Below are 6,988 nucleotides of genomic sequence, written 5' to 3'. Positions count from 1 at the left end.
TAAAATGACCTATAATAACCTGCAAGGAGTTCTAGATAGGTAGAAAAATTAGGAATCAATTGTTTCAATAAGGAACAAAATGAGCAAGTGACAACAGTAATACCAAATAATTGACAGAAAAAACAAGCAGACAAATACACGCCATTAGCAATCTGAAGTAGTTCAACACAAAAGATTTGGTGAATCATTAGTAATTCTTAACCATAGCTATAATACACTCAATATAGCATTAACTCACTTCTCAACTGACCTTCTCTCTATCAGAAGCTTAAGAGGAATAACATTAAGGGGTCGTTTGGTTGCCGGTTAGAGTTATGCAGGTATTAGTTATACATGTATTAGTTATGCAGGGATTAGTTATGCAGGGATAAGTAATGCAGGGATTAGTTATGCAGGTATTAGTTATGCAGAGATTATTTTTTTGAATGTTTGGTTTGTTGTATTAGAAATTGATATACATTATATAAATTTTAAAGTAAAATGCTTGTTTACAACTATACCCCTGGCCTTCTTTTGCATTGTTTTTTCTCTCTTTCCATTTATGTAGGAAACAATTTAGTTAGGAACTTTGGGTGTTACTTTCACTTCTTCGTCATACTACTGAACTATGTGAAGTTTAGACATATTTGATTTTCACTTCTTAGTTTTGGTATTTCCATTTTCTAGTGGCTTCTCCAGTTTGCTTTTGCTAGTTTGTTCTTTAAAAATGAGAGAAGACAAGGTATATAGTTGGCAAGTGAAAGCAAGTGAAACCTGTTGACGGGTTGGCAGAGAAATAAGGAAGCCTTATGTGTAAAGTGATAGGGGTAAATTTGTCATTTCAGTATTTTATCCATGTATTACTAATACATGTATTAGTTATTCCATCTTCTACCCTGCATAAAATAATACACAGATTGACTCATAACTTATACATGTATTATTTATGCATAATTGAAAAATGTCAACCAAACATGGTATTAGTTATGCAGAATTTTATACAAAATAACTATTGCCTACCAAACATGGTATAAGTTATGTTACCCCTTATACATGAATAACCTTTCTTCTAACCAGCTACCAAACGACCTCTAAGAGAATATATATCACAGTTAAAAGCTATCATGCAAAAATATTCAGCTCGCTCTGAGGAGTTACATACATCAATAGAAATATTTTACATTATTTTTCTGAGAAACTCCCCCTATATATGCCAACATCATAAACAATACAATAATGATATTAACTTGCTCATTTTCTCTCTGTCCATTAAGCAAAGTCCTTTATTTTGTATATTGGACCTGCAAAATGGCTACTATGATAGAGACAATAACCAACTTAATTATTAATGTAATAATTGCAAATTTAGCAACGATTTTTCTTCTAACTCTCACCTAAATTTGTCTCCTTCAACAATGCTTCTTGGTAATTAATCACATATGAAATTAGTTTCAGCATACCCCCATTAAAGCTCAGGTACATTTGGAGGAGAATATAACCTCACTTTTACCTAAAAGTCGAGAAGATTATTCACTTGTTTTCGGCTTATGTGCAGAACCTTAGCTGCATCAAAGTTCTTTAATTTTTATTACCTTTTTTTTTCCAGATTGCAATTCACAGTATGAGTGCTATTGCAGTTAGTGCACCTAAGCTGAAAATTTTTATAGACAACTAAACGTCAAACAAAAGGAGAACACAGTGGAAGATGTTAATTTATTGCGACCCAAAAGATACCACAAAAGTTAACTCGAATGCAATATGGTTCAAGAAGATATCAATGAAGCTAAATAGGGTCAAACTGTTAGAAACTTCTAGTTAACTGAACACGTCAATATTCAATATATACTAGTTCATAAGTTCTCCAACTTGAAAATATAGTGAATTTATCGGTATGACTGAGTTATACCTGTTGACAGCGATAATCCTATATTGGACTTTTTGTTAGTAAAGAATGTTAAAATTATAATAAACTTGTTTCCATTAGTTCACATTTATATTAAATATGTTTAGATTAGTTCATATTAGTATGAGATGTATGAACAAGTGTAGACTAATGTGAACTTCATTATATGTATGAACTAGTGTAGACTAATGTGAACTTCATTATGAGATGTATGAACTAGTGTAGACTAATGTGAATTTAGTTAGTGTGTTTACATGAAGTTTAGGCTAGATACATGTAGGAGTTCTACTATAAATACCCATGTATGCTAGCCATTTGAAACAAGTCAAGTTGAATGAAAAATATCATTTCTTCTCCATTCTTAAAGTGAGTTGTGAGTGTTTGAGTGTTTTGTTGTCTTGCTCTCCCAAATTATTTTTTGTCCAACATTTGGTATCAGAGCCGGTGTGGTTGAAGATAACAAACTTGGAGAAAAGATGACGAATTCTAACGGAACACCATTCCAAGTTCCTATGCTTACAAAAGAGAACTATGGAAATTGGTGTATTCGAATGAAGGCCTTGCTTGGTGCCTATGATGTTTGGGAACCAGTAGAGTCCGGTGTTGATGAAGCAGAAGATGTCGTTGCCTCAAAGAAGAAGGATCAAAAGGCACTCACTCTCATCCATCAAGGTTTGGATGACAAGATGTTCGAGAAGGTTGCAAATGCAACAACCTCTAAGGAAGCATGGGATATTCTTCAAACTTCTTTTAAAGGTTTGGACAAAGTGAAAAAAGTTCGCCTCCAAACCTTAAGAGGAGAGTTTGAATCATTGCATATGAAGGAAAATGAATATGTTGTGGATTATATTTCGAGAGTTTTGGCTATTGTCAATCAAATGAAAAGATATGGTGAAGAGTTGAAAGATGATAGGGTCGTGGCAAAAATACTACGATCCTTAATTTCAAAATTTGATTTTATTGTTGTTGCCATTGAAGAGTCCAAAGACTTGGACACCATGACCATAGACGAGCTTTCGAGTTCCTTGCAAGCACATGAAGAGAAGTTGAAGAAACCGAAAGAAGAATCGGTTGAACAAGCGTTGCAAGCAAAATTTTCTTTCAAAGAGAAAGATGAAAGGCGTGGCTCGCAACAAAGAGGCCGTGGAAATGGAAGAGGTCGTGGTAGAGGCGGAAGAGGAGGTAGTCAACCACCTTCAAGTAGAGAAAATAAAGGCCAAGACTTTAATTCAAGAAGAGGTCGTGGAAGAGGGAAAGGATGGAGGCAAAATCAAGGAAGGTATGACAAATCAAATATTGAATGTTATACTTGTCATAAATTTGGTCATTTTTCTTGGGAATGTAAAGATAACTNAAGGTAGCAAAAAGAATACTTCGGTACATCAAAAATACACTTGATTATGGAATTCTTTATTCATCTTCTAAAGATTCTAAGTTTGTGGGATATTGTGATAGTGATTGGGCTGGTGATATTGATGATCGTAAAAGTACTACTGGGTTTGTTTTCTTTCTTGGAAATTCTGCATTTACATGGAATTCTAAAAAACAACCAATTGTTACTTTGTCAACTTGTGAGGCGGAGTATGTTGCAGCTTGCTCATGTGTTTGTCATGCAATTTGGTTAAGAAGTTTGTTGGAGGAACTTCACCAACCACAAAAGGATGCCACAAAGATTTTTGTTGACAACAAGTCGGCTATCGAGTTAGCCAAAAATCCTGTAGTTCATGAAAGGAGCAAGCATATAGATACAAGGTATCACTTTATTAGAGATTGTATATTTAATAAAGTTGTGGAGCTTGAGCATGTGAAGTCGCAAGATCAAATTGCGGATATTTTCACCAAGCCATTAAAGATTGAAGTTTTTCAAAAGCTAAGGATGGCACTTGGAGTGATGAAACAAGTTTAAGGGGGGATGTTAAAATTATAATAAACTTGTTTCCATTAGTTCACATTTATATTAAATATGTTTAGATTAGTTCATATTAGTATGAGATGTATGAACAAGTGCAGACTAATGTGAACTTCATTACATGTATGAACTAGTGTAGACTAATGTGAACTTCATTATGAGATGTATGAACTAGTGTAGACTAATGTGAATTTAGTTAGTGTGTTTACATGAAGTTTAGGCTAGATACATGTAGGAGTTCTACTATAAATACCCATGTATGCTAGCCATTTGAAACAAGTCAAGTTGAATGAAAAATATCATTTCTTCTCCATTCTTAAAGTGAGTTGTGAGTGTTTGAGTGTTTTGTTGTCTTGCTCTCCTAAATTATTTTTTTTTCCAACAAAGAATTCATAACAGTTCTTTACAGATACAAAAACGCCTAAGTTTCTGCATACCCGCATAGTTAGTTCGTGCAATTTGTTTTGCTCCAATTATTGGATATTCAGCAACCTGTGCATCTAGCTTGCTTCCACTACTGTCAGCAACCGACAAAGAACATGTTGTAAATATACCAATAACAGATACAGTTCCATAAAAACCATTTGTGTTTTTTTGTCAGTTGCATGGAAATGATTCCGTTTAAAAGCTGGATTCACAAAATGCTAAAACATACCTTTTCCACCTGTGCATCATGTTTAAAATAAAGAAGTATTCAACCTCTTCAACAGTGAATCCGTCGAAGACAACCCATTCGAATTTGATAGGTACCCTGTACGGTAAAGAAACCCTTACTTTTGCGGTAGATATCAAGTAAGTGAAGAACAGGCGAGCTTGTCTCCATATTTTTCTCTGTCTTTCCCTATATAGGACCGTGTATGCCTGTTCTTCTTGAACCTTTATAAAAGTTTGTACATATATAAATAGAGAGACATACAAATGTAGAGTATCAACATGTTCAAACAACCAACAAGCACAATATGAGTGCCATCATAACCACAGTTACCCACTTATTCAGTCGATGTTGTTCCTGACAAATCTCTATAGGAATTGTAATTTATAAAGCATTGCGGAAAATGCAACCCAAAAACAGAATACCTAGTCAATGATAAAATATACGTGCATATCAGTTTAGGAACACGAAAAGTTGATGTATTCACAATTGAGCCAATATTCATAAAATGGTAATACGATTAATTCACAATAAATTCCAGGAGAGCTTAAATTTATCGCTGGATAAAATTCACAGCTACAACATAGGGGAACAACTTAGCATAAGGCACACTTATAAACCTGTCAACTATAGGCAGAAAATGCTTTGGAGACATGGAGTCACCAATTTTCCCCTATATATTTACTGTTGGAAATTGGTTCCCTATACTGTCTACAACAACATACAACATACAGAGAAATAATCAGCCATACATGTAGATACAAATTTATGTTGGTATTGGCTGGGGCCGAATTGCTTAGTCCTTTTGGTAGCAAATCTTTTTGGCAACAAAAATAAGACGAATTCCAAAGAACGTGAGTGCAGAGATAGTGCAAAGATATCCTTTTCGACAAATAGAGGATTATATATTAAGGGCGTAAGTAATCAATCCAAAAAAGCTTTAAAACTTAGACAATATTGAAGTTTTTTCCAAGATATTCGGCAAGAGAATATATGGCTGGCGTTAATTTCATATAGCACTTCTGACTTTCACTTCTTAACATAGCCTATGCCGGAGAAATACCTAAATTGTGATTACGTAAGCAGATGGATTTCTTTCTCTTGTATTAAAAAACTAATGGGGATTGCAATTTTAATTCAACAATTAGGATAAGAAGTAACGCAATAGTAAGATGATTACTCTTTCGTCATGCACAACAATTAGAACTCCACACAGGAAAAAGAGAAGAACAAAAAGAGGACATCATCAATTTGGTGACTGATAAAATAAATACACACATAATAAAATAAGAGAACAACCGCACTGTTTCGATGTTTTAATACTATTTTGTTTGATAACCTAAGTGTAGCGACAGTTGGAACACAAAGTTTGCACTATGAGTTACAAATTGAAGACCATGCATGGCTATTTGATTTTTTCCATGTGTATTTGGTAGTCAGTGAAGTCCAGCACAGTGTTATCATTTCAAAAGTTCTACTGTACCAAAAACTTATGTTTTGCAGAGAAGGTTCTCCAGTAGTGTCCCCTTACTTCTTTCTTAACTTTGATTTGATCTTTTTCCTTTTATAATTTCCTACATCCCAGCAGTGTCTCTGCAGTCCATCAATGCAGCTATAGAAATCCAAAGAAAGAGAATGAAGAGAGATAACAGAAAACTCACCTATTAACAAGCGAGTAAAGAGACGACAAGATGGAATAGCAGAAGAGCGAGACACGAAATACACAACACAAAACAAAAGAAGTTCCATATTTAAAGTACAAACTGGGCGGTCACTCGGGCAGACCGTCAGATATAACCTCAAGATTAAATAATGTTAAGAGATTGAATAAGGAACAATGGAAGCAAATTAAAGTGAGTTAACCAGAAAATTTTTACAGGAAATCAAGAACGTACCAGCGGAGACGTAGGTATTACCTACGTAGAAGAACAGCGCTCGGAAAAACAAGAACGTATCTACTCCCAACACATAAGTCAAATCAATAGATAGTATTGTTAAGAAATATGTTGTGTTAATGTAGTATATTTACTTTCCTTATTAATTGTAAATCAAATCCCACAGAATGTGGATCACGATTATGGAAGCTTAAAATTAGGCTTAGACTGATTCTTAGCATCTGTATATATATGCAGCTAATTTTGTAAATGAAAATACACATCTTCAGCTAATTCTCTTATTTCACAGAAGCTTCTTTGTTTCATTTTTAACTTGGTATCAGAGCAACCACCATTTTCTCGAGAAAATGGTGAACGACAAAGACGAAACACCAATCTACCAATCTGATACTTCAAAAACCATCCAGCAAAGCATTGGTTTGGACCAATCTCATCCATATTTTGTTCATCCTTCAGATCACCCCAATCATATGCTCGTTCCAGTGAAACTGAACGGCACCAACTATCCATCATAGAGTAAATCCATGATACATGCCCTCACAGCCAAGAACAAAATTGGCTTTATCAGCGGAACTATCAAACCACCTCTAGAGACGGAACAACCAACAGAATATGCGCAATGGAATCAATGTAACAACATGGTTCTATCA

The 6,988-nt window shown here is 34.4% G+C and overlaps 1 long non-coding RNA gene across 1 annotated transcript; it reads right to left on the bottom strand.

The window, feature by feature from the left end:
• Window positions 1–4,228: 4,228 nt before the first annotated feature.
• LOC109241201 lies at window positions 4,229–4,626 on the bottom strand. Its single transcript, XR_002070201.1, has 2 exons — window positions 4,447–4,626; window positions 4,229–4,308 (listed from the first exon to the last, which is right to left on the bottom strand). It is a non-coding gene; the product is annotated as an uncharacterized LOC109241201 (long non-coding RNA).
• Window positions 4,627–6,988: the final 2,362 nt, after the last annotated feature.

Source organism: Nicotiana attenuata, unplaced genomic scaffold (assembly GCF_001879085.1).
Source record: "Nicotiana attenuata strain UT unplaced genomic scaffold, NIATTr2, whole genome shotgun sequence".
NCBI lineage: Eukaryota > Viridiplantae > Streptophyta > Magnoliopsida > Solanales > Solanaceae > Nicotiana > Nicotiana attenuata.
Note: the sequence above shows the minus strand (reverse complement) of the source record. Positions and strands in the feature narration are given on the sequence as shown.